A 26817-nucleotide genomic window follows, 5' to 3' on the forward strand; every position below is an offset into this window, starting at 1 on the left:
CTGACTATACTCCACGCTATTATGTAAGGAAAAAGCAAGGGAAAATATTGAACATTTGTATATCTTGAGAGGGACTAGGTTACTTTTATGTGAAATATGTTCTTCAGACCAATACTGCATAGTGTGGCTAGAAAGCATGTTTCAGTATTTTGTTTGGTGGAGATGACGGGAAGTAACATTACAAAGATTATTCTGTGCATTTTTGTATTTACTAGTTTTTGTGCCATACGGTGTTATAAATTCTGCAATTAAGTGATAAAGATAGCCAGCAAGTATAGAGGATTCAATTTCCAAATGGAGTTTGCAAATTTCACTAATCAGTTGCTTTTTTCTCACTGCAATTTTCTGCAGATTATTAGTGTTATGATCATTTTATTAGAAGCGTTCCAAGGTCGGTCCAAAATATCACTGGTTAAAATCAATTATTGCCATTGGTAGGCAGTCTTGTTGGGCTGAATGCTCTAATTCTGCTCCTATGTCTTATACCTGCAGGCTAGTCCGTTGGTTTTCTCATGCATCAATTGTGTGCTTTAAAAGAAACATATATCAAAGCCTCCCTCCCTTAAAAACATTTCCCAAAGACAAAAATGTAATGCTATTTGACTGGAAATCAGCTGGGTAAAACCTTCTCAGGAGAAGAGCAATATTTTGCATATATATAATATCTTATACACAGTGAAATGTCTTAAGGAATTTTACTGGAGTGTTACGAGAGAAAAAAAACAGAATTTCCAAGTGTGGTAATATTTCAAACAAATGCTATTTTCGAATGCTATATTGTATGGAAAATGAATAATAAGCAACGTAATATTAAAACAGCATGTCAGTTTAGGAGCAGACACATTGTTAAAGCTCTATAGTTTCAGATTTACATTACCTTTGAAGACTTCCAAAGGCTGAGAAAGGAACTTGGAACCTTTAGGGCTGATACTTTTTTATGTTGTCATTGCAGTTACTTAGAATAAAAATAGAAAATATGGAAAACATTCATCGTCAGGCTGCAACTGTAAAAGGGAAACAGAATTATATTTTACATCGGAGACTCAAAGTCAAATTTATTGTCATATGCACAAGTATATGTGTGCAATGAAAAACTTAAGTTCAACAGCACATATCATCATCCAAGAAAAATAAAAGAATTGTTAATACCAAAATATCTCCAGTCTGCTGAAGCTGCCTGACATAGAACATAAAACATACACTCAGTGGCCACTTTATTAGGCACCTCTTACCTAATCAAGAGGCCAATGAGTGTATGTTCATGGCCTTCTGCTGCTGTAGCCCATCCACTTCAAAGTTCGACGTGTTGTGTATTCAGAGATGCTCTTCTGCACACTACTATTGTAACATGTGGTTGAGTTATTGTCACCTTCCTGTTTACTTGAACCAGTCTAGCTATTTTCCTCTGACTTCCCTCATTAACAACTCTGGAGAATGTTGTGTGTGAAAATCCCAAGAGATCAGCAGTTTCTAAGATACTCAAGCCATCCTGTCTGGCACCAATATTCATTCCATGGTTAAAGACACTCAGATCACATTTCTTCCCCATTCTGATGTTTGGTCTGAATAATATCATGGTCTTGACAAATTCTGCATGTTTTTATGCCTTGAATTCCTGCCCCTGATTGGCTGATTAGATATTTGCATTAACAAGCATGTGTACAGATGTGCCTAATGAAGTGGTCAAGGAGTGCAGAACAGTACAGTACAGTACAGTCCCTTCAAGCTCTGATGTTTTAACCTATCTTTCAATCTACTCCAAAATCACTTTAACTCTTCCCTTCCACATAGCCCTCCATTTTTCGCTCATTCCTTGGATTCTGTGGATACTACCAGAGATTTGTGAAGGATTATTCCAAAGTAAACCAGCCTATGATCAGCTTCTGTGTGGTTACCCTCCCTTGGGGAAGAAAGAGAGAAGAAGAAGGCAAAGTTTATCTTAGCCCATCGGAGCCTTTTGGGGAAAGATAGGATGTAAGATGTCAAGAGGCCTTTTAACTGCTGAAAGAGTTGCACACTAAAGCACCTGTGTTGGCCTTTGCAACCCCCCAGTTGCCAAATGTACTACATAACAACACCAGCTATGAATGTTTGGGTGGTGTCCTAGATCAGGACCAGGGCAAAGGGTTGAGACCTATTGCTATCGTCAGCCAAAGTCTGTCACCCTCTGAATGAAACTGGTGGATAAGTTAACTGATTATATAGGAACAAGTTTGAGGTGAGGACTGACCTCGGCAAAGTTGTATACCACAGGTCGTGGTGGGCAGTGTTGTCTGCTTATGACTTCAGTCTGAAATATTGGTTGGAGAGCTGGAATGTTGATGTGGTGGCATTGTCCCGATGTTTGCACAAGGTGCAGGAAGTGGACGGAGAGTGGGAGGGCGTTCCTGCCTCTGGTGTTAAAGCAAATTGCCAGTTTTCTGTAGTGGAGAAATCAGAGGCAAGGCTAAGGCATGATAGAGCTGTGACTCATTTGGGAGCTTCTGGTTTTGGCATTCCACAAGTATATTGCAACTTGACTGCACTCAATATGAAGCAGTTGCCTGCCTTAAGTCCTGTGGAATTGGCAGCTGTCCAGCAAGAACACCCATGTATAGGGGCCATTTGGTCATCTGCTGCCTAAAGGGATATGGCCCAAGTTGAAAAGGTGGAACACCCTACCATACCCCTACTGATGAGAGAATGGGACAAAATGGAGTTCAAGAATCAGGTTTTATAGAGGGTCTCATCTCCTTTATACAGGCCTCGGTGGTCCCAGTTGGTTTTACCTGAGATGTGTCAGAGGATTATGTTAAAGTCACTTCATGACAATTCAGGCAACACACATAAAAGTTGCTGGTGAACGCAGCAGGCCAGGCAGCATCTCTAGGAAGAGGTACAGTCGACGTTTCGGGCCAAGACCCTTCGTCAGGACTAACTGAAAGAAGAGATAGTAAGAGATTGGAAAGTGGGAGGGGGAGGGGGAGATCCAAAATGATAGGAGAAGACAGGAGGGGGAGGGATGGAGCCAAGAGCTGGAAAGTTGATTGGCAAAAGGGATACAGAGCTGGAGAAGGGGGAGGATCATGCGATGGGAGGCCTAGGGAGAGAGAAAGGGGGAGGGGAGCACCAGAGGAAGGTGGAGAGCAGGCAAGGAGTTATTGGGAGAGGGACAGAGAGAGAAAAAAAAGAGGGAAAATAATAAATAAATAAATAAATAAATAAGGGAGGATGGGGTAAGAAGGGGAGGAGGGGCATTAATGGAAGTTAGAGAAGTCAATGTTCATGCCATCAGGTTGGAGGCTACCCAGACGGAATATAAGGTGTTGTTGCTCCAACCTGAGTGTGGCTTCATCTTGACAGTAGAGGAGGCCATGGATAGACATATCAGAATGGGAATCTGATGTGGAATTAAAATGTGTGGCCACTGGGAGATCCAGTAACAGTACGAATTGTCTTGGTCATCATTGATACTACACCAGATATGCTCAAGTCTTCCCCACCAAGGATCAGAGAGTATCTAAAGTTGTCAGGGTGTTACGGGAGAAGTATTTTATTCATTATGGCCTCCCAAGAAGAATACATAGTGATCAGAGAAGGGATTTTGGGAACCAGATCATAAAAGAGTTACTTAGCATGCTTGGAGTTGAAAAGTCAAGGACCATGCCCTGAAACACTCAGGGTGATCCCCTGCCTGAACGGTTCAACCGGACATTGTTAGACATGCTTGGAACCCTAGATATCAGCAAAAAGAACAAATAAAGTCAGCATATTGGGCATTTGGTACACTGCTACAACTGTACACAGGATGAAGTTATCAGATACTCGCCCTACTATTTGATGTTCAGGTGCGAAGCAAGATTGCCAGCGGATCTCTGTTTTGGTGCCTGCAATGAAGACCTGCCACAGAAGATGTATCTCTAGTACATGTCTGACATGACAAAAGAACTTCAGAAGTCTTATGAACTAGCAGCGGTCTCTGCTACCAAGCAAAACCAAGGAAACAAGAGGAGGTATGATCAAAGGATTAGAATTTTGACAGGGCCATTTCCATCTTCTGATCTTGAGTCCCAGATGGGAAACACTACTGGTGATTGGTGATGAGGATCCAGCACAGTGAGAACAAAAGATCCAAGAGTTTGTCTCTATATGTCTCTCTATCCTTGTGAAACTCATGTTTATTGGGGTAGCTGTCCCAGGTTTGTTGAACTTCAGCTAAAAATCAGTATCATGACTGGTGCCTAGAACCTTGGGTTGGTTTCATGAGTGAGTCAGAATTGGGTGTTCCCCCTACAACAGCGACAATCAAGTGGTGACTAAGGATTGTGAGCCCTGAAATCTCTGTAACTTTCTATGTAGTATTTTACATGGTTTCTTTGTCCCTCCTATTAAGCTGATAAGTTAGGCTTAAGTTACTTTCTAGTGCTTGTACACTTAGCACCACATCTCCTGGATACTTGAAATATTGGGTCTGATCAACCCAGCCCATTATATATGGCAACTTTGAGAGATCTATGGACAGGAATCACAAGATCACATAATTCCTCCAGATTGCTAAGAATCCTGCCATTAAACTTGTACTCTGCCTTCAAGTTCAACCTTCCAAAGTGTATCACTTCACATTTTTTGAACTGATCTCCGTTCTCCATTCTTCACTTCTTGACCCAACTCTGCATCCTATCAGTGTCCCATTGTAACGGACGACATCCATCTGCTCTATCCACAACATCATCAACACCCTTCTACTTCCTCATCATTTTTAAAAATCAAAATGAACAGGGGTCCCAGGGCAGCTTTATGGAAAAGACGACTAGTCATGGTCCTCCAAATAGAAAATGCTCCATCTAATACCACATACTGCAGCAATAAGGACAACCCCCTCCCCAATTGCTTATATTAAGAATGATTGGCAAACTAGTTCTTAATATTTTGTTCTAACTATAAAAATTATGATATTTGTATTCTGATACCAGTATTATAAATCTGAGCTTGCATAGCAGAAGGCTGTTTTGTTATGACAGCTCTCTGTGTTACACTGGTACTGTGGTAATATACCACTTTGCTGTGTAATCTCAAATCAGGCCATACTTCTTCAAATGCTCATAAATCCTATCTCTTAAGAATCCTCTCCAATAGTTTACCCACCACTGATGTAGGATTCACTGGTCTATAATTCTCAAGGTTATCCCTTTTACCTTTCTTAAATTGAAGAATACCAGTTGCCACTCTACAATCTTCTGGTATGACTGTTGTGGCCAGTGAGGATGCAAAGATCATCACCAAAGGCACAGCAATCTCTTCTCCCACTTCCCATTGTGACCTGGGGTATATGCTGTCTGATCCTGGGGACTTCTCTGCTTTTCTCTTGTCATTTTGTGTGTATGGCTTCTCTATCCTAATTTTTTTCAAATGTTCCAGCATACTCTCTTTCTTTACGTCAACATGTTCCAGCATATCAACCTGCTCTATACTGATATTTCTCAATGTCCCTCTGACTGGTATTCATGAAGGGCCTCCCCCAATTCCAGGCACATTTTCCCTTTTATCCCTGATTGGTTTTATCCTCACTCTAGTCATCTTTCTGTTCTTCGCATACGTGTAGAATACCTTGGGATTTTCCTGACACAATGGTACCAGGATAAAAACCTCTCCCTCAATGTCCAATAAACAAAAGAGCTGATTGTTGATTACAGGAGGAACAGAGACAGGCTCGGCCTGATCAACATCAATGAGACTGCAGTTGAGAGGGTGAGTAGTTTCAAATTCCTCGGTATAAACATCACCGATGATCTCACCTGGGCTGTACACACCGGCTTTTTTGTGGCAAAACAAAGCACAACAGCATCTTTCCCACCTCAGGCAACTGAAGAAATTTGGCGTGGGCCCCCAAATCCTCAAGACTTTCTACAGGGGCACCATTGAGAGCATTCTGATTGGCTGTATCATCGCCTGGTATGGGAACTGCACCAACCTTGATAGCTGGATACTGCAGAGAGTGGTACGGACAGCCCAGCACACCTGTGGATATGAAATTCCCTTCACTGAGGACGTTATAGCAGCAGGTGCAACTTCTCTTGTCAACTATGGTTCCTTCACCTTCCCATCTTTTCCCTGCTGCAACGGGACAAACCTATCCAGAAATCCAAGCAAGTGCTCCCTGAACAACCTCCACATTTCTGTTGTATATTTCCCTGAGTGCAAATGTTCCCAATTTATGCTCCAAAGTTCCTGCCTAATAGTATCATAATTTCCCCTCCCCAAATTAAGTACCTTCTCATACAGTCTACTCCTACTCCCCATCCCAGGCATTGCTAGAGGTCAGGGAGTAGTGGTCACTAACTCCGAAATTGAGGGATCTGTCACCTGACCACATTCATGGCCTAGTACTAGACCTAGTATAGCCTCTCCTCTAGTCGGTCAGTCAACATTTTGTGTCAGGAATTCCTCTTGGACACACCTAAAAAATTCCATCCCATTTAAACCTTTTGAAATAAGGAGGTGCAAATCTGCTTTTACTTCAGATTTCCAACATCTGCCTTTTTAACTTTTACTTGCAGTTATTTTCCTGTCGGAGATGAATTGTACTGGAGAAATTAATGAAGTCAATTCCCCTCAAGTGTGGATTTCTCTACTTTTCTGCCAATTCCCAAGTGTATTTCTGATTGGGTTGTAAATCATGCCATTAATTTATTACGGTTTTGCCTTGATTGCACAAAGTAATGCTTCTAATTCTATCATCAGTAAACACTTGTTCTGTGAAAACACTTTACTTCTCCTCTGTATCACTTCATTAACAGCATGTTCATGTTTGTATTATACAGCTGGACCAAAGATATTCTGCTCAATAAGATGCTGCAAACAGCCTGCAATTCTCAACTCCCATTTAACTGCAAGGATGATAATACTTCAGTTATCAAGATTAACTGCTGAATACAAGAAGATATTAAGCCAAAAACAAGAAGTCATGGATTTAAATTAAGGGGATCTGAGATTTTTTAAAATCAGAGAATGGTTGATATCTGCAACAGCAAAGGTATGGTGATGGAATCAGGTATAATTGCCACGTTTATGGAACATTTAGGGAGACAAATAAATAGGAAGAGCATATATCCATGAAAAGCAATAGAGTCTCAGAGTCATACAATATAGAAAGGGACTTTTCTGCTCAATTGCTTCATGCTGACTAAGGTGCCCACCTAAACTAGCCCTGTTTGCTTACATTCAACCCATAACCCTCATATCTCCCCATCTATGTATTTATCCAAATGTTTTTTAAAATGTTGTAATTGTACATCTCAACTACTTTCTCTGACAGCTCATTCCTTATACGCACCACCCTCTGCATTGAGAAGTTGCCCCTTAGGTTCCAATTAAATCTTTTCCCTCCAATTTTAAAGCCATTTCCTCCAGTTTTTGGCTCCCTTTCCCTGGGAATTTGGTTCCCTTTGTTCCTAATGCAGACATATGGGATTAGCGTCAATGGGCAAAAAGGTTGGCATAGATGTGGTTGGCTAAAGGCCTGTTACTGTGTTGTACAGCTCAGTGACTCTGTGACTCGTAGGGCATGAAATTCAAATACTCACAATGTAAGTATGGGGATCGCACTTGTGCATACTTGTTGCCGAATTCTGTTGCTTTTAAAGCAAGTAGCACGATATCTTCCAACAGGATGAAAGCAGCCTATGCTAAGCAGCATTGTTGAATCACTGCACAGTGTGGTTTCTGTACAATATTGTGAGTGAATTGCATTGTTTAAAGCAGCTTGTTGCTTTGTCAAGAATTGTCCCAGGCTGCTGGAAAATTCATTCTGAAATAGACAGCCATGCACATTCTATGAAACTTTGGTCCAAAATTTTACAACATTGCATTTAAAGTTTTTGTAGAGGTGGTACAAAGGAGGGGAGATGTGAACCACTTATATGATGTTGGAAAACTGCCCAATCAAAAACTGTAAGACAATGGGATTGGATAGCCATGAATGTTAACGCCTAATGACAAGTCCTGAGAAACCGAAGGTAATGTATCTAGGAAGTATAATAGGCTGCAGAAGTGATCGAGGACAGTTTCAAGTACAAATTACCAATTCACTCATTACTATGTCTGGGGATTCTGTAAGAGTAAAGAGGCCAACGCTTGTGGTGGGAGGATTGTAGATCAGACAAAAAGTTGGGGCAACGGTCAGCTGAAAGCAATAGTTGGAGACTTCTGTGTCATGTGGATGTCAGGGTCAGACAGGTATAGTGACAGGTGAACAGGAGATGGAGAGGCTGTGAGACTGAAACATGAGGAACAAGTGAGTAGGCTCTGAGGGCTGTGAGACTGCTGAGTGGGGAATGGCGCATGATGGTGGTAAGATTGTAAGTGATGTGTGCAGGTGTGCTGCTGTACTGTTGATACCGTGGTTGGAAGGGACCGAAGCTGGGAGGCCCAAACAGGATGCTAAATAAATACATTTAAGAAGGCTGCCTAAATTGGATTGCAATTTTGAGCTGGAATTGGCTCTGGGAGGTGCACTTCAACTTTTATTTCTGCAAAGCAGTCAGCATTGGTAAAAGCTAATTGAGCTGGTGTTATCTGGCCACAAGAGTTCTTCCATCTCACACTGAAGCATATTCTCTTGGAATCCCTTTACGTGACTGAAGTGGGGAGAGCTGTATCATGTGGAGGCGTGTTTGAAGTTCAGTTCCCAATGGGAAATCTTAGTTGTGTTTCTAGAATGTCAGTTATTGATGGAGAAGCATCATAAAGATGAAGGGTCATTGACTAGTAGCATTAATGTTGTTTCTCACTTCATGGATGTTGGCTGACTTCTTGAGGGTTTATGGAATTCTCTCTCTTTATTTTAGATTTCCAACATCTGCTATTTTGTTTGATTTTCAGCTATTCATAATCATGCCCCACTACAGAAAAAAACTTGATTTGCAGTGTGTCATGTTTAAAAATACAGCTTTATGCAACTGAGTTTCTAAATTTAACAGAAAATACAGAGAACAGACTTGAAGTGACTTTAATAAGTAACATTGGTGACTGAAATGGAATTTGAAACTATTGCGTTGCTAGAATAGGGACTACAACTTTAGCTTTAGAATTAATATCATAGTAATGTGCCATGCAATCTAAGCTTGTGTTACCAATGTACTTGTTGGCTGCTTTAATACCAGAGTCATAGAGCCACAGAAAAGTATAGCCCCAAACAGGCCCTTCAGCCCATCCAGTCTGTGCTGAACCATTTAAACTGCCTACTACCATCGGCCTACACCAGGGCCATAGCCCTCCATACCCTTACCATCCATGTACCTATCCAAACTTCTATAAAACATTGAAATTGAGCTCACATGCCCTACTTATTGGAACAGAGGGGAAGGGATTCGGATTTCTGGATCATCGGGACCTCTTTTGGGGCAGGAGTGACCTGTACAAAAAGGAAGCATTGCACTTGAATCCCAGGGGGACCAATATCCTGGTGAGGAGGGTTGCTAAGGCTACTGGAGAGAGTTTAAACTAGGATTGCTGAGGGGTGGGAACCAAACTGAAGTGACGGAGGAAGAGGTGGTTGGCTCACAAATAAAGAAAGATTGTCGACAGTGTGTGAGGGAGGATAGGCAGGTGATAGAGAAGGGACGCGCTCAGACCGATGGTTTGAGATGTGTCTATTTTAATGCAAGGAGTATTATGAACAAAGTGGATGAGCTTAGAGCATGGCTCAGTACTTGGAGCTATGATGTTGTGGCCAGTACAGAGACTTGGATGGCTCAGGGGCAGAAATGGTTACTTCGAGTGCCAGGCTTTAGATGTTTCAGAAAGGACATGGAAGGAGGCAAAAGAGGCGGCAGCGTGGCACTGTTGATCAGAGATAGTGTCATGGCTGCAGAAAAGGAGGAAGACATGGAGGGATTGTCTATGGAGTCTCTGTGGGTGGAAGCTAGGAACAGGAAGGGGTCAATAACCCTACTGGGTGTATTTATAGACCACCCAATAGTAACAGAGACATCGAGGAGCAGATAGGGGTACAGATTCTGGAAAGCTGTAATAAAAATAGGGTTGTCGTTGTGGGAGATTTTAATTTCCCAAATATCGATTGGCACGTCCCTGGAGCGAGGGGTTTAGATGGGGTGGAGTTTGTTAAGTGTGTTCAAGAAGGTTTCTTGACACAATATGCAGATAAGCCTACAAGAGGAGAGGCTGTATTGATCTGCTATTAGGAAATAAACCTGGTCAGGTGTCAGATCTCTCAGTGGGAGAGCATTTGGATATAGTGATCACAATTCTATCTCCTTTACCATAGCAGTGGAGGGGGATAGGAACAGATAAGTTAGGAAAGTGTTCAATTGGAGTAAGGGGAAATATGAAGCTAATAGGCAGGAACTTGGAAGCATAAACTGGGAACAGATGTTCTCTTTTTATAAATTAATTTTAATGCATTTCTACAGAGAAACTACAGAGAAAAAACCCAACGACAAAATGAAGATTTATACAGTCTGAAACAAACAAATCCAATATGTAATTTATAACAATAAGAAAAAGCACCCAAAAGAGAATTATGTAAAATTAGTATCCCCCCAACCTCCCACTGAAAAAAAAACCAGGCCAACCATTTCTGCATATAAAAGAAAAAAAATTAATCGGTGCATTCAACCCCAGAGAACTGTAAATACATATAGGAAAAAAGAAAGTATAATGCCGACTACCAAAAGTATAATGTAATTCACAATAAAAAACCATATAACTTACAAAAAAAAGCTGAAAGTAAGGGATTGTAGCATAAAAGGATAAACTTACCCTAAAGAAGAGTTATAAAAATATTCAAGAAAAGGTCCCCACACCTTATTCTTACCAAATTAAGAAGTGAATAATTAATCTTTTTGAGGTCTAAACAGGCCATAATATCACTAAGCTATTGAGCGTGAGTGGGTGGGGCAGCATCTTTCCACCTAAGAAGAACCAACCGTCTAGCCAAGAGAGAGGCAAAAGATAATGTTCAACATTTAGTTGGACTCAAGTGCATATTTACTTCGCCCAAGGTGCCAAAAAGAGCAACTAGAGGGTTAGGTTCTAAATGGCAATTAAGAATATGAGATAGGGTTGAAAAAACTCCAGAATTTCTTTAGACTAGGATGGGCCCAGTACATACGAATAAGGGAAGCCTCAGCCCCTTTACACTTATCACAGACAGGACTAGTGTCAGGGTAAAACCGCGATAATTTAGTTTTAGACATGTGAGTCCTGTGTACAACCTTAAACTGCAAAAGGCAGTGGCGAGCACGTAGAGAGGTTCAGTTGACCGACTTAAGAATTGAATCCCAAACCGCATTAGATAGGGAGATATTTAGATCTTGTTCCCAGGCAGTTCTAATTTTATCGAAAAGGGCATGCCTCAAAATCACTAACTTATCCCGAATATCAGATATTAAACATTTACCCAATGGATTGATACAAAGAAACAAGTCCAGAACATTTTTCTCAGGCATCTCAGTAAAGTTTGATATCAAAGGGTTAATGAAATGTCTAATTTGAAGATATCTAAAGAAATGAGTATTAGATAGATTAAACTTTACAGACAATTGTTGAAAAGTTGCAAAGCTATTATCTATGAAAAGATCTTCAAAGCGCCTAATACCCTTTCTATACCAGTCGTAAAATGTTGAATCCCACATAGAAGGTAGGAAAAGATGATTGTGTAAAATAGGGCTAGAAGACCATTACATTTTCTGAACTGAGCCCATATTCTTAAAGTATGTCTGATAAGAGGATTAACAATAAGTCTAGGCAAATGACAAGGAAGTGCAGAACCGAGAAGTGCAGAAATTGAAAGATCCTTAGTAGAGTTGAACTCTATTGCCACCCATTTTGGGCAGTCAGCCTTATTGTGGAAGAAAGACCAAAAAAATAAGACAACGAATATTGGCTGCCCTATAATATAAACGAAAATTATGCAAGGCCATACCATCTTCCTTTTCAGATTTTTGAAGGTGAGCTTTATTAAGTCTAGGGCGTTTACCCTTCCATAGATAAGACGAAATAATAGAATCTAACCCATCACAAAAAGCTTTAGAAATAAAAATTGGTAAAGACTGAAATAGATACAAAAATTTAGGAAGGATATACATTTTAATAACATTAGTACAACCTACAAGAGACATAGACAAGGGTGACACTGTGTCAAACTCTGTTTTGTAGAATTTAGAAGATTGGTAAACTTTTCACAAAAAAAGATTCAAAGTTCCTTGTGACTGTAATACCAAGATAAGTGAATTGATTGTTAACTACTTTAAAAGGGAAGTCATGGAATACTAATGCTTGTTCTTCTCTATTAATTGGAAAGAGTTCACTCTTATGTAAATTAAGTTTATGACCAGAAAGTTGACTAAGTTTATTAAGAAGTAAAAATATTGAGGGTAAGGAGGTAGTCGGGTTTGATATAAAAAGTAAAAGATCGTCAGCGTAAATGGTAACTTTACGCTCAACACCCCCTCTCCAAATCCCCATCACTTCAGCACCGCTACGAAATGCAAAGACAAGTGGCTCTATAGCCAAATCGAAGAGTAAGGGACTTAAAGGGCAAACTTGACAAGTGTCGCATCTAAGACTAAAAGATTGGGATAGCTGAGAATTGGTCAAAACAGAAGCAGTGGGACATGAATATAGCAACTTAATCCATGTAGTAAAACTTTGTCCAAAATCAAATTTTTCTAAAACCGCAAAAAGGTAATTCCACTTGACGCGATCGAACGCTTTCTCCGCATCAACAGAAATAACACATTCAGGAGTCCCAGTCGAGGGTGAATATAAGATATTAAATAAGCGCCGTATATTAAAAAAGGGAAGACGATTTTTGATAAAACCAGTTTGATCTTCAGAAATAATAGAGGGTATAATGTTCCCTAATCTACGTGCCAAAACTTTAGCCAAAATTTTAACATCAATATTTAATAAAGAAATCGGCCTATACGAAGCCCACTCTGTTGGATCTTTACCTTTTTTGGCTAAAAGAATGATACATGCCTCGTAAAATGATGCAGGCAATTTACTATGCTTAAACAAATCAGATGGAACTAAAAATAATTGAGACGAAAACAGTGAAGAAAATGATTTATAAGATTCTGCAGAAAAACCATCAGGTCCAGGAGATTTACCCGACTGTAATACAGAGGTGGCAGATGATATTTCCTCTAATGATAATGGTTCATTGAGTTCTGCTTTAAAGTCTGGGGAGAGCGAAGAAATATTTAAACTATTTAAAAGATGCTCAACCGAGATATTCTCATTTAAAGATTCAGAAGTATAAAGTCGAGAATAGTAGTTCTTAAATGTGTCATTGATATCAGAATGATTCGAAGTAATGTTCCCATTTCCCATTCGAATTTTTGTAATTTGTTGTTTAGTTTTAGAGTGTCTTAGTTGGTTAACTGAAAATTTACCAGACTTATCCCTATGAATATAAAATCAACTCTTACTTTCAAGAAATTGGTGTTCAACAGGCCGAGTGGAGATGAAGTCAAACTTAGTTTGAAGTTCAGGATTTTTGGTCTGGGTATATAATTGGTCTGTTGCTTTGATTTCACCAATCAAGTCTAAATGTTCTAAATAGGTCTTTCTTTTCAGATTCACAGTATATGAAATTATTTGACCCCTCAAATATGCTTTCATGGCATCCCAGACAACCTGGGATGAGATTTCAGATGAGATGTTAGTACTTTAAAAAAAAGTTATCTGGTCCTTAATAAATTTTACAAAATCATTATCCGACAACAAGGTTGGATTAAAACGCCAGTGTTTGTTCATTTGAGGAAAACCAGGGAAACTTATGGACAGGTTAAGTGGGGCATGATCCGAAATCACTATAATCTGACAACCGCAAGAGCGAACAGATGGAATCAGCTGATTATCCATTAAGGAATAATCAATTCTAGTAAAAGTATGATGGACATGTGAAAAAAGGAATAATCTCTCTCAACAGGATGGAAAAAATGCCACACATCAGAAGTACCATAATTAGAAAGGAAAGAGTGAATAGATAAAGTAGATTTACTAGAGAGTCTAGGAACAGAAGAGAATCGATCCAATACTGGATCTAACCAACAATTAAAATCACCACCCAATATGAGGAAATATAAACTCGTCAGGCAATAAAGAAAAAATATGATGAAAAAAAGTCCACGTCATCTGAATTGGGAGCATAGAGGTTAGCCAAGAGTACCCTATTATTATACAGTTTCTCAGAGACAATAATAAAACGACCATTTGTATCCGAAATTTTGTTGTGAAGCTCAAAGTGAATGTTCTGATTAATAAGGATTGAAACCCTCCTGGCTTTAGCCGGAAAAGCAGAATGGAAGTGTTGTCCCATCCACCTAGACATAAGGCAAGATTTATCAAAGCTACGAATATGTGTAACATAGTTGAACCATTTTTTGTCCCCAGTACCAAGAGTTATTCAGAGATGGGTGGGGTAATTTAGCGAGTGCCTGAGTCCACGATTGTAAAACTCTTCCATTACGCCTTTGTATTCGGCACGCAGCCTCAAAACTTGAGGAGCATAATCTTCAACAATACGAATGGGATGGCCCTTAGAATGCAATTTTCCTCTCTGACGTGCTTCTATAATCAAAAGGTTTTTCACCTAATAACGATGAAAACAAAGTATAACTGGGCATGGCTGGGAGCCTAATTCAGGCTTAAACCAAAATACACGGTGGGCTCTGTCTAACTCAGGTGAATTCAGAAGAGTATCTTTCCCAAAAATCTCACAAAGTAAAGAGGAAAAAATTCAACAGGAGCTCCGCTTTCAATATCCTCTGGCAGACCGAGGATTTGTAGATTATGCCTTCTGCTTCGACCTTCGAGATCAGCTATTTTTGATGATAACTTTGTGTTATTCTCACTCAAATTAGAACAAACAGCTTCCAGCTGCTGAACATGACATTTTAAATCTCCGGTTTCTAAGTCAAGACGAATGGCATTTTCCTCCACTTTGGAATTGGTTTGATCCAATTTTGACTCCAATGAACTGAAGGAAGCCTTAAATTCAGATATAATCTCTTGACGGTGCTGGTCCAGAATGGATTAATGTCGGCAGAGGAGCCGGAGGCAGTCTCAGAGACTTCTTTCTTCCCAGTTTTAGAGGGCTTGAAGGCTATCGTAGGACAGACGTATTCACAGGCAAGTAGGAGAACAAAAAAGAATTAGCAGTCTGGAGTAGAAAAAGGGAGATAAGAAGTGAGGAGGTAAGAAATGAAACGGAGCGACAATTTTAAGCGATTAACCTATCGCCATCTTACCGGAAGTTCCGGGAACAGATATTCTCAGGGAACTGTATGAAAGAAATGTGGGAAATGTTCAGGGGATGTTTGTGTGGAGTCCTGCATAGGTACGTTCCAATGAGACAGATAAAGGATGGTAGGGTACAGGAATCGTATTGTACAAAGGCTGTTGTAAATCTAGTCAAGAAGAAAAGAAGAGCTTAGCTTACAAAAGGTTCAAAAAAACTAGGTAATGATAGAGATCTAGAAGATTATCAGGCTAGCAGGAAGGAGCTTAAGAATGAAATTAGGAGTGCCAGAAGGGGCCATGAGAAGGCTTTAGCAGACAGGATTAAGGAAAACCCCAAGGCATTCTACAAGTATGTGAAGAGCAAGAGGATAAGACGTGAGAGAATAGGACCAATCAAGTGTGATAGTGGAAAAGTGTGTATGGAACCCGAGGAGATAGCAGAGGTACTTAATGAATACTTTGCTTCAGTATTCACTATGGAAAAGGATCTTGGCGATTGTAGGGATGACTTACAGCTGACTGAAAAGCTTCAGCATGTATATATTAAGAAAGAGGATGTGCTAGACCTTTTGGAAAGCACCAAATTGGATAAGTCACCGAGACTGGACAAGATGTACCCCAGGCTACTGTGGGATGTGAGGGAGGAGATTGTTGAGCCTCTGGCGATGATCTTTGCATCATCAACGGGGACAAGAGAGGTTCCGGAGTATTGGAGGGTTGCGGGTGTTTTTCCATTATTCAAGAAAGGGAGTAGAGATAGCCCAGGAAATTATAGACCACTGAGTCTTACTTCAGTGGTTGGTAAATTGATGGAGAAGATCCTGACAAGCAGGAATTATGAACATTTGGAGAGGCATAATAAGATTACGAGTAGTCAGCATGGCTTTGCCAAAGGCAGGTCATGCCTTACGAGCCTGATTGAATTTTTTGAGGATGTGACTAAACACATTAATAAATGTAGAGCAGTAGATGTAGTGTATATGGATTTCAGCAAGGCATTTGACCTGGTACCCCATGCAAGGCTTATTGAGAAAGTAAGGAGGCATGGGATCCAAGGGGACCTTGCTTTGTGTATCCAGAAATGGCTTGCCCACAGAAGGCAAAGAGTGGTTGTAGATGGGTCATATTCTGCATGGAGGTCAGTCACCAGTGGTGTGCCTCAGGGATCTGTTCTGGGACCCCTACTCTTCGTGATTTTTATCAATGGCCTGGATGAAGAAGTGGAGGGATGGGTTAGTAAATTTGCTGATGACACAAAGGTTGGAGGTGTTGTGGGTAGTGTGGAGGGCTGTTAGAGGTTACAGTGGGACATTGATAGGATGCAAAACTGGGCTGAGAAGTGGCAGATGGAGTTTAACCCAGATAAGTGTGAGGTGGTTCATTTTGGTAGGTCAAATATGATGACAGAACATAGTATTAATGGTAAGGCTCTTGGCATTGTGAAGGATCAGAGGGATCTTGGTGTCTGAGTCCATAGGACACTCAAAGCTGCTGCGCAGGTTGACTCTGTGGCTAAGAATGCATACGGTGCATTGGCCTTCATCAAATCGTGGGATTGAGTTTAGGAGCCGAGAGGTAATGTTGCGGCTATATAGGATCCTAGTCAGACCCCACTTGGAGTATTGTGCTCAGTTCTGGTCGCCTCACTATAGGAAGGATGTGGAAACCATAGAAAGGGTGCAGAGGAGATTTACAAGGATGTTGCCTGGATTGGGGAGCATGCCTTATGAGAATAGATTGAGTGAACTCGACCTTTTCTCCTTGGAGCGACGGAGGATGAGAGATAACCCGATAGAGGTGAATAAGTTGATGAGAAGCATTGATTGTGTGGATGGTCAGAGGCTTTTTCCCAGGGCTGAAATGGTTGGTACGAGAGGGCACAGTTTTAAGGTGCTTGGATGTAAGTACAGAGGAGATGGCAGGGGTAAGTTTTTTACATAGAGAGTAGTGAGTGCGTAGAATGGGCTGCCGGTGATGGTGGTGGAGGCGGATACGATAGGGTCTTTTAAGAGACTTCTGGACAGGTACATGGAGCTCAGAAAAATAGAGGGCTATGGGTAATCCTAGGTGATTTCTAAGGTAAGAACATGTTCAACACAGCTTTGTGGGACTAAGGTCCCGTATTGTGCTGCAGGTTTTCTATGTTTCTATGTTATGCTGGCAGCTCGTTCTGCACTCATGTTTCCCTCATGTTCCCCTTAAACCTTTCACCTTTCACTCTTAACCCATGACCTCTAAGTGTAGTCCCACCCAACGTTAATGAAAAATGCCTGCTTGCATTTACCCTATCTATACCCCTCATAATTTTGTACACCTTTATGCAATCTCCTCTCAATCTTCTATGCTCCAAGGAATAAAGTCCTAACCTATTCAATCTTTCCATATAACTTGGGTCCTCCAGACCTGACAACATCCCTTTTTTTTAATATAATTTTTATTGAGTTTTCAAAAATACATGAAAAGATAGTATCTACCCTCCCCCCTCCCCCTCCCATATAAAGTCCTACCTAAAAAGAAAAAAAGAAAAAAAAAGAGCCGCCTGGGTATTGGAAGGTTTCCACATGCTCCATGGAATTCAAAATAAAATTGGTATACTTATTTGTTACTTTCCCCAAGGGACCAAGATCTTTATCGGAGCACTTAAATATGCCATCCTATCGTTTGTAAATAAGGGCGCCAAATATTCAAAAATGTTACATATTTATCTCTTAAATTATAGGTAATTTATTTTTTGTGGTGTAATATATAATTGGTGTAAAAAGTTATATTATACTAATCTAAGTCGAACATTTATTGTGTTTGTCATACTGTCAAGGCACAGTCTTGACCAATTTGTTTCATCAATATTAATATTCAGATCTGTTTCCCATTCTTGTTTTGACTTAAAAATTGCTACTCCCCGCTACAACAACACTACCCACCCAATCTCTCTTTAATTTCTGATATTCTGTTTCTGTTAAATGCATTTCCTGTAAAAAGGCTGAATCTATCTTCATTTTCTTAATATGTGTTAAGATTCTTTTTCTTTTCACTAGTCCATTAAGCCCATTAACATTAAGACTCAAAAAATTCAATAAATTAGTCATTATTTTTAACAAAGTTACTCCAATCTAAAACATTACTTAACTTCTCAACTCTCATAGTTCCTAGGGGAATCTCTTTAAACTTCACCATGTTGCTATGCGTTCCCCCCGCCCCCAATCATCCAGGCAAAAAGAAAAAAAAAGAGATAGATGAGATATAAAAAAAAAGAAAAAACAAAATACCCCCCCACTAATGTTGTGAATGAAAGGATACACAACACTACCCCCCTCCATTTTGCGGGTCGTGGCTAGAGCCACACTTGCACACATGATTAGCGTAGCAATTGATCAGTGCTTCTTCCAGCTCCCCCGCAACAAAAGAAATTATATATATATATATAAAAAAAATGTTACTATTCCCAACCAGTATTCCTCAAATTTTAACCTTACTTCCCCTCCCTCATATAATTAGTAATATATTTATATATTCATCTGCCTTCCAAGTCCATTCTTTGACCCAGTCTTCTTCTTCAATCCATCTCGCTCCCCTGGTTTTGTTCTTGTACCTGGTGAATATTCAGAGAGTCTTACACAAACTGCTCCGCTTTCCGGTAATCATCAAAAAATCTTTTTTCTTCACCAGTCAAAAAAATCTTCAAGGTTGCAGGGTAACGCAATATAAAATGATAACCGTGATCCCATAGGATTTTTTTCACTGGATTAAATTTCTTCCTTCTCTTCAAAAGTTCATAACTTATGTCAGGATAGAAAAAAATTTTGTTCCCTTGAATCATCAATGGCCCTTTTCTATTCTTGGCAGCTTGGGCAGCTGCCTGTAGAATCCTTTCCTTGTCTTGAAATCTTAAGAATTTTATTAAAATTGCTCATGGATATTGGTCATCTTGTGGTTTTGGTCTTAGAGCTCTATGTGCCCGCTCAATTTCAATTAATCGGCCCTCCTCTTTCATTTGCAAAACTTCCGGAATCCATCTTTGAAAAAATTTTATTGGATTTCCTCCCTCCATACCTTCTTTAAGACCAACAATTTTAATATTATTACGTCTACTAAAATTTTCCAACATGTCCACTTTCTCCAAGAGTCGATTTCTTTCCGTGTTCCAGACAAGCAAATCATTTTCTGTTTTTTCCACTCTATCATTAATATGCTCCATTTTTCTTTCCATCTCCTGAAGCTTCTTATCCATTTTATCCTGTCTTTTCATAGCTTTATTATAGCAAATCTTCATGTCTCTAAGCTCTGCTCTTACTTTTCTTACTTCAGCTGTTAATTGCAATAAAGCCTCTCTTATGTCTCCATCATCTCCTTTAGTTCCAGTCCCTTCCAGTTCTTCCTCCTCTTCTTCATCTGTATTCTCTGCGGTATCCGATTCTGACTCTGAGTCACTTTCAGTTGCAGTGGCTGTCGGTTCTTGTAGTTTGAGTTGTATCGATTTGCGCATGCGTTCTTCTTTGCGCATGCGCACTTCCGGCACCTTTTTCTGAGAGACCGCTACCGCCGCCATTGCTCCCTGTTCTCCGGCGGAGATAGAACACATCTCCTCCAAAGGAGATCTAACTTGAGTCCGAGGCTCCATCGCTGCAGTAGGCCCTTTTTTCTTCACATCTCGCGGCGGCTTCGCAACAACAGACTTCTTCTGTTGCGGTTTAGGAGGCATATTGTAAAGTAGTCTTGCAAAGTTATAAATAGTTTTCGGAAAGTATTTATTAACTTTGTTTTGTTTAAACGGTACTTTGCTAATTTTTTACGGGAGAGCTGGATTTACACGTCTCAATCCCACGCTATCACGTGACCCCCCCCGACCTGACAACATCCTTGTAAATTTTCCCTGTACTCTTTCAGCCTTATTTTCATAATTCCTGTAGATAGGTGACAAACAAAAACTGCACATAATACTCCAAGTTATGTCTCACCAACGTCTTATTTAACTTAACATAACATCTCACCTTCAAATCTCAATACTTTGATTTATGAAGGCCAATCTGCCAAAAGCTTTCTTTTCGACCCTATCTAGCTGTGACACCACTTATAATGAATTGTGGACCTGTATTCCCAGATCCCTTTGTTTTACTGCACTCCTCAGTGCCTTACCATTCACTGTATAAGTCCTACCTTGTCTGGTCCTACTAAAGTGCAATTCCTTGCACTTGTCCGCATTAAATTCCATCTGCTACTTTTCAGCCCACTTTTCCAGCTGGGCCAGATTCTGCTGCAAGCCATGATAGTCTTCCTTGCTGTCCACTACACCCCAGTCTTGGTATCATCTGCAAATTTGCTGCTCCAGTTAATCACATTATCATCCAGATCATTGATATTGGTTACAAACGGGCCCAGCCCCGATCCCTGCAGCATTCCACTAGTCACTGCCTCCAGTCAGAGAGGCAACCATCTATTAACACTCTCTGGTTTCTCCCACAAAGGCAATGTCTAATCCAATTTACTACCTCATCCTGAATGCTGAGTGACTGAACCTACTTGACCTAAATCCCATGGGCAACCTTGTCAAACATCTTGCTGAAGTCCATGTAGAGAACCTCCACTGCCTTGCCTTCATTAACCTACCTGGTAACTTGCTCGAAAAATTTTATAAGACTGGTTAGTTTAATTGCAACACTCACAACACACTGGAGGAACTCAGCAGGTCGGGCAGCATCCGTGGAAACGTTGACTGATCATTTCCACAGATGCTGCCCGATCTGATGAGTTGCTCCAGCGTGTTGTGAGTGTTGCTTTGACCCCAGCATCTGCAGAGTATTTTGTGTTTACGGTTAGTTTCATTAATGTGAGATTCTATTCTGAGTTATCCTTATGGTAGATTTATATCTTGAAAAAGTGAATTACGTTTGCAAACATTCAATTGCATTTTGGTTTGGTTGAATAAAAATCAGAAAAACGCACACACACACACACACACACACACACACACACAAACTAAATGAAAAGAGGATGCTAAAGGGACCAAGTAACCTGATCAAAACCTTGAATACTTTTTATTTAAATAGTTCAATGTCAAAAGATCAACCAAGTGGAAAATAAAGTTATAAAGAAGATTGTTAGTAATTGCCACAGCCTGATGTCTTTTGATTATAAATTGTGAAAAAAATCACACTGAATTTGTAAATAAAGAAAGAGAGAACTTAGACTAGGATATCTTATGAGTAAATGCATAAAAGTATTGTAAATCCTATCAATATTAATAATTTACAGAATGGACCATTAAATAAATCACTGTAATTTACAGAGCCATATTATCAATATTAATTCTAATCCTGAAATTCTCTCCTTGTCACCACCATGAGATTCCTTCATGGAGAGGTTCAAGAAGGTAGATTATGACCTTAACAAGGCAGTTAGGGATGGGCAACAATGCTGGCCCTGCCAGTCATGCCTACTATCGAATGCAAAAATTATATTTTCATCATTGATCATCATAACACATCCAAGAAGAGATGACATAATAAGTGGGTCACCCTAAAGTTAACCCTTTCATTGCTACCTGGCTTATTTATAACTTTCAGACTGATGCATATAAATAAGAAATTCAATCATTCGGAACTCATTACGAGGTAAACATCAGCAGAAAATTATATGGTTTACTTGCCACATTCTGAAAAGAAAACAGTGCAATAATATTTCATGCTGCAGAAAATGTGACCTGCATTTAATTTTAACCAAGTAGAAACTCTCTTCAGGCTTCTAGCTAGGTACAGCTATCGACTTTAACAAACGTTTCAATGACAAACTCTGCCATCTTCATTGGGGATGATGCCTGGGCATGTCTAGTCAGTGGTTTTAATATCCCTGTTGTCCATCCCTCCTGATTGGTTCTCCTTCATCCAATCAGGTTTCTGCTGTCCTACCTTGTTTACAATCAAATTTCATTTCTTACTTAGAGTGAGACCTTCTTCTTTGTTGGTGCGGTACAGTAAATTTGTGCTGTCAAAGTCAACTCTATGGCCATTGTGAATACAATGTTCTACTACTGCCAGTTTCTCTGAGTAACACCTTCTGTGCTCCTTGGTGCGGGTTTCACTGCGCGTCCCATCGGCTGCTCCACATTTACAGGAAAACCTGTAAACGTCAGCTGTCCTGAATCCCAGGTCATCTTTGACCCACATAAGCTGTGATCTGAACTTCCTTATAGGTTTGTGGATGGTACTAAAACAGTAGTTCTTCAGGATCCTGGTGGTCCTTCTAGAAACCATGGAAATATAGGGAAACACACACAGGGTGGGGTAGCAGAAAAATGATTGGATGAAGACTAACCAATCTGGAGGGACAGGTGATGGGGGTTTAAATACCATCAAACTGGACATGCCTAGGCATCATCTCTGATGAAGATGGCAGGGTTTGTCATCGAAACGTCACGTAAAATCGAGAGCTGTACCTGTCTGGAAGCCTGAGAAGCGTTTATTCAACATAACTGCTAGGAAAGCACTAGATCCTTTTTAAACAAGTATTCAAAATATTCAAGTATCTGAATGGTTTAAAATAAAGTAATTCCTGATAATTTTTGATGTAAACAGAAACCCTGTTCATCTGATCTTTTTTGATTTGATTTGAATCCACGCTCAAAGGCTTAAGTACGTATGGGGTGCTGAATGAGTGGAATAGATCACACAGAAAAGCAGCAATGGGAGACAAGGTAGCTGTGTAATCCCATAAGAGAATAGAAAAATTGTAGAGTGGTTTGGTGGGAGTACAGGAGGCTGGTGCTCGGAGAGTGAGCCTTGGGTGAGTGTTGTGTATAGAGGGTAGAAATCGTAATTGCGATGGGAATGCATTCTGCACAAAGTCGGATTGTCTTCCCATGAGATACTTATCAAATGTAACATTTTAATGATAAAAAAGGAGATCTGATATTGTTTGCTCGACATCATTACTGAAATTGAAAGGCCCATTGATTATTAGATATATTTTTCATTTAATAAAATTTCTCATCCACATGTGGTGATATATGTTTGTACTAATGCTACCTGTTCTTGTATGTGTAAATTGTTAATATGAATATAAACATTTACATTAATATACTGTAAATATATAATCTTATTCTTGCAGTCTTCTTATTTTCATAACAAATAACATGGATAATTTTAATTACCTTGATTAACTGGCAATTGAAATATGTTGTGAGCTCTTGACCAACACTGTGATTCCATAGCATGCTACCTTGTTGGATGAAATCAGAACAGTTTTAAATCTTTGATTCCTCGCTTTACTTACGAATAAAGCTGACTTTCCTTCTGTAACTCTATCAAACCCGAGTCAATATTTGCATTTTAATGCAGTGGCAATAGGCAGACAATTGTGCACGGTTTCATTTGCTACTTTTCTTTCTCAAACTTACTTCTTGCCAAAGTCTTGATAGCCCTGTTGCTGGAAGTGCAAATCAAGGAGACTGTTCAGGTGATACATTGTGCAATTTGTTCAACCAATATTTCCATGATTCAGTGCTCCAAACTCACTCCAATCTCTACAGATCATACCCGCTCAATTATTAACAGAGGTTAGTGGAAAGGATGTATCTCAATGCCTGATGGTTGTCAATGTATTTAGTCTCTTTCTATGTTTGTATTTTTCTATTCAGTGTGGGCATGTGGTCAAGTGGTTAAGGCGTTCGACTAGCGATCTGAAGGTCATGAGTTCGAGGCAGTATGTTGTGTCCTTGAGCAAGGCACTTAATCACCCAGTGCTCTGTGACGACACCGGTGCCAAGCTGTATGGGTCCTAATACCCTTCCCTTGGACAATATCGGTGTCGTGGAGAGGGGAGACTTGCAGCATGGGCAACTGCCGGTCTTCCATACAACTTTGCCCAGGTCTGCACCCTAGAGAGTGAAGACTTTCCAGGCACAGATCCATGGTTTCGCAAGACTAACGGATGCCTTATATATTTGTATTCAATCTTTGACTTAACTTACCATATAATTTAGCAAAAACAGCTTTAGAATAGAGGGTAATTAATAACTTAGTTGCTAGAGCAGTAAATTAGAAAAATAGATTGTATGTAATTTCTAATCCAAATTTGAATAGAATGAAAAAGACCTACACTAAGTGGACATTTTAGCTGCACCTGGTTTCCTACTTCATAACCTTGATCCGTTCCTATCTTACTTTATACTTAATGCTCTTTCCTGAACATTATAGAAAACTAAAGATCTTGAGATCTAAAGATGTGAAATACTGTTGGAACCTTTCTTTTCAGATCTTGCATAAAAATTATCTTTAGAAACAAAATATTGATGCTGAGGAGGCATACTGTTTGAGTGGTGTCGCAATAACAATTTTGCACTCATCATCAGTAAGATCAAGGAATTGATTGAGGATTTCAAGATGGGGAAATACGGAGAATAAACAGCAACTCTCATTGAAAGGTCAGCAATGGAAAGGGAGTCAATGTTTCTGAAGATCTATTCTGGGCCCAACATATTGATGCAATGATGATGAAGGTTATATTTCATTAGGAGTTGGAGGAGATGTAGTATGTCATCAAAGACTCTAGCTAATTTCTACAGATGTATTGTGAAGAGCCTCACCATCTGGTATGCAGGTATCAATGCACAGGATTAGTAAAAGCTGTAAACTCAGTCAGTTCCATCATGGGTACTAGCCTCCCCACCATAAAGGACATGGTCAAAAGGCAATGCCTCAAGAAAGCAGCATCCATTATGAAGGATCCTCACCATCCAGGACAAGCTCTTTTCTCATTACTACAGGAGCCTGAAGATACATACTCAATATTGCTTCCCCTCTGCCATCAGATTTCTGAATAGTCTATGAACACATGAACACTACCCCACTATTTTGTTCTTTTTTTTTGGACTATTTATATTTTTATATATTCTTACTGTAATTTGTCATGACATTCATGTATTGCACCATACTACTGCTGCAAACAACAAATTTCATGACATATGTCAGTGGCAATACACCTGATTCTGATTTATTATTGGAACAAAGATTTTGTCCTCTAGAAAGTCATCAACCAGTCTTAAAATATTATTAAAATGGAATTACTGTAATATTCCATCAGTTTAGCATACTGAATATTTCTGATGACATTTAATCTTTATTGGCATTATGAAGTTACAAACAACCTGTCCACCACCCCGTGCCCAACATTGCCTAATTTAAATCATTGAAAGAGTTGAATCAATAATCTCCCAGTGGTTCCAATGTTGGTTTGTAACTTTGATGATTTTTACATGCAGCCTAGCTTGTGCTTTATTAAACTATACTTGCTAATACCATAGATTCACCTCACAGAGTGATACATTGCTTTCTTTCCTAAATTTTTCCACATATGTTGTCATTGAGACATGTCTCTCTACCATTTAAACATACTTAAAAAAAATGACTGAAAAGATCTGTCACTGAGTCAAGCACACTTCAAAGCAGCAGAGAGCAAACTTTACAAACTTTCCATTTTTAATATTTAGATGAATGTTGTTAGAAATTATATGTTGATCTTTCAAAATACTTCTTAGTTATGTGCAATAATGTGTTGAATTTTGGTTCACATCAATGTTGAAATAACAGAATAACGTTTTTGTTCTATGAACACTAAGGTGCACTGGAAAGAATGCTGATTCCTTGATTATGGTGACAAACATGGTAGTGTATGCATTTATGTTTTGATCATGCCAGTGTGTATATGTATTGGTTATGCATCTGAATAGAGTGGTTGACAAAATATTCAATAAGATAATGTGATGCAAGCATAATGATGTGATGGAAGTAAATACATTAGAATCTAATTTTAGTTTAACAGCAAAAAATCCTCAAATAGAATTGTTTAAAATATTTTAAAATTGAGACAAATGTGATTTTAGCATATGAAAATAGAATGAGTTGGATGTTCATCACAAAATACAGTGATTTGTGTGTTATAATTTTCTGGTACAAAGAGTGTCACTTGTACACATTGTTGATGTAGATTCAGTCCCTACTCATGTATGAGGTACTGTATTATGCCACTGATACCTTATTACTTCCCACTCATGTCATGCTTTCTTCTTGCTGCTGCCATTAGGAAGAAAGTAGAGAAGCCTCAGGACTCACGCGAAAGCGCAATGACGAAGAAAGCCTGGCAGTGCTGTACTTCCTTAGGAGTTTACAGAGATTCGGCATGACAGCTCTAAAACATTGACACACTTCTATAGCTGTGCGGTGGAGAGTGTATTGACTGGTTGTATCACAATGTGGGATGGAAACACCCATTGCCCTTGAATGGAAAATTATACAAAAAGTAGTGAGTATGGCCCAGTCCATCATGGGTAAAGCCCTCCCCAACTTTGAGCACATCTACATGAAACACTGTCGCAGGAAAGCAGCATCTATCATCAGGGACCCCCACCACCTTCTCGTTGCTGCCATCAGAAAGAAGGTACAGGAGCCTCAGGGCTCACACCACCAGGTTCAGGAATATTTATTACCCCTCGACCATCAGGCTCTTGAACCAGATATTTTGTATCTGGACAGTTTATTGTTTTCTTCATTCCAGTTGAATGCTCACGTTGGGCAATCT

The sequence above is a fragment of the Mobula hypostoma genome, chromosome 15 (genome assembly GCF_963921235.1).
Source record: "Mobula hypostoma chromosome 15, sMobHyp1.1, whole genome shotgun sequence".
Lineage (NCBI taxonomy): Eukaryota > Metazoa > Chordata > Chondrichthyes > Myliobatiformes > Myliobatidae > Mobula > Mobula hypostoma.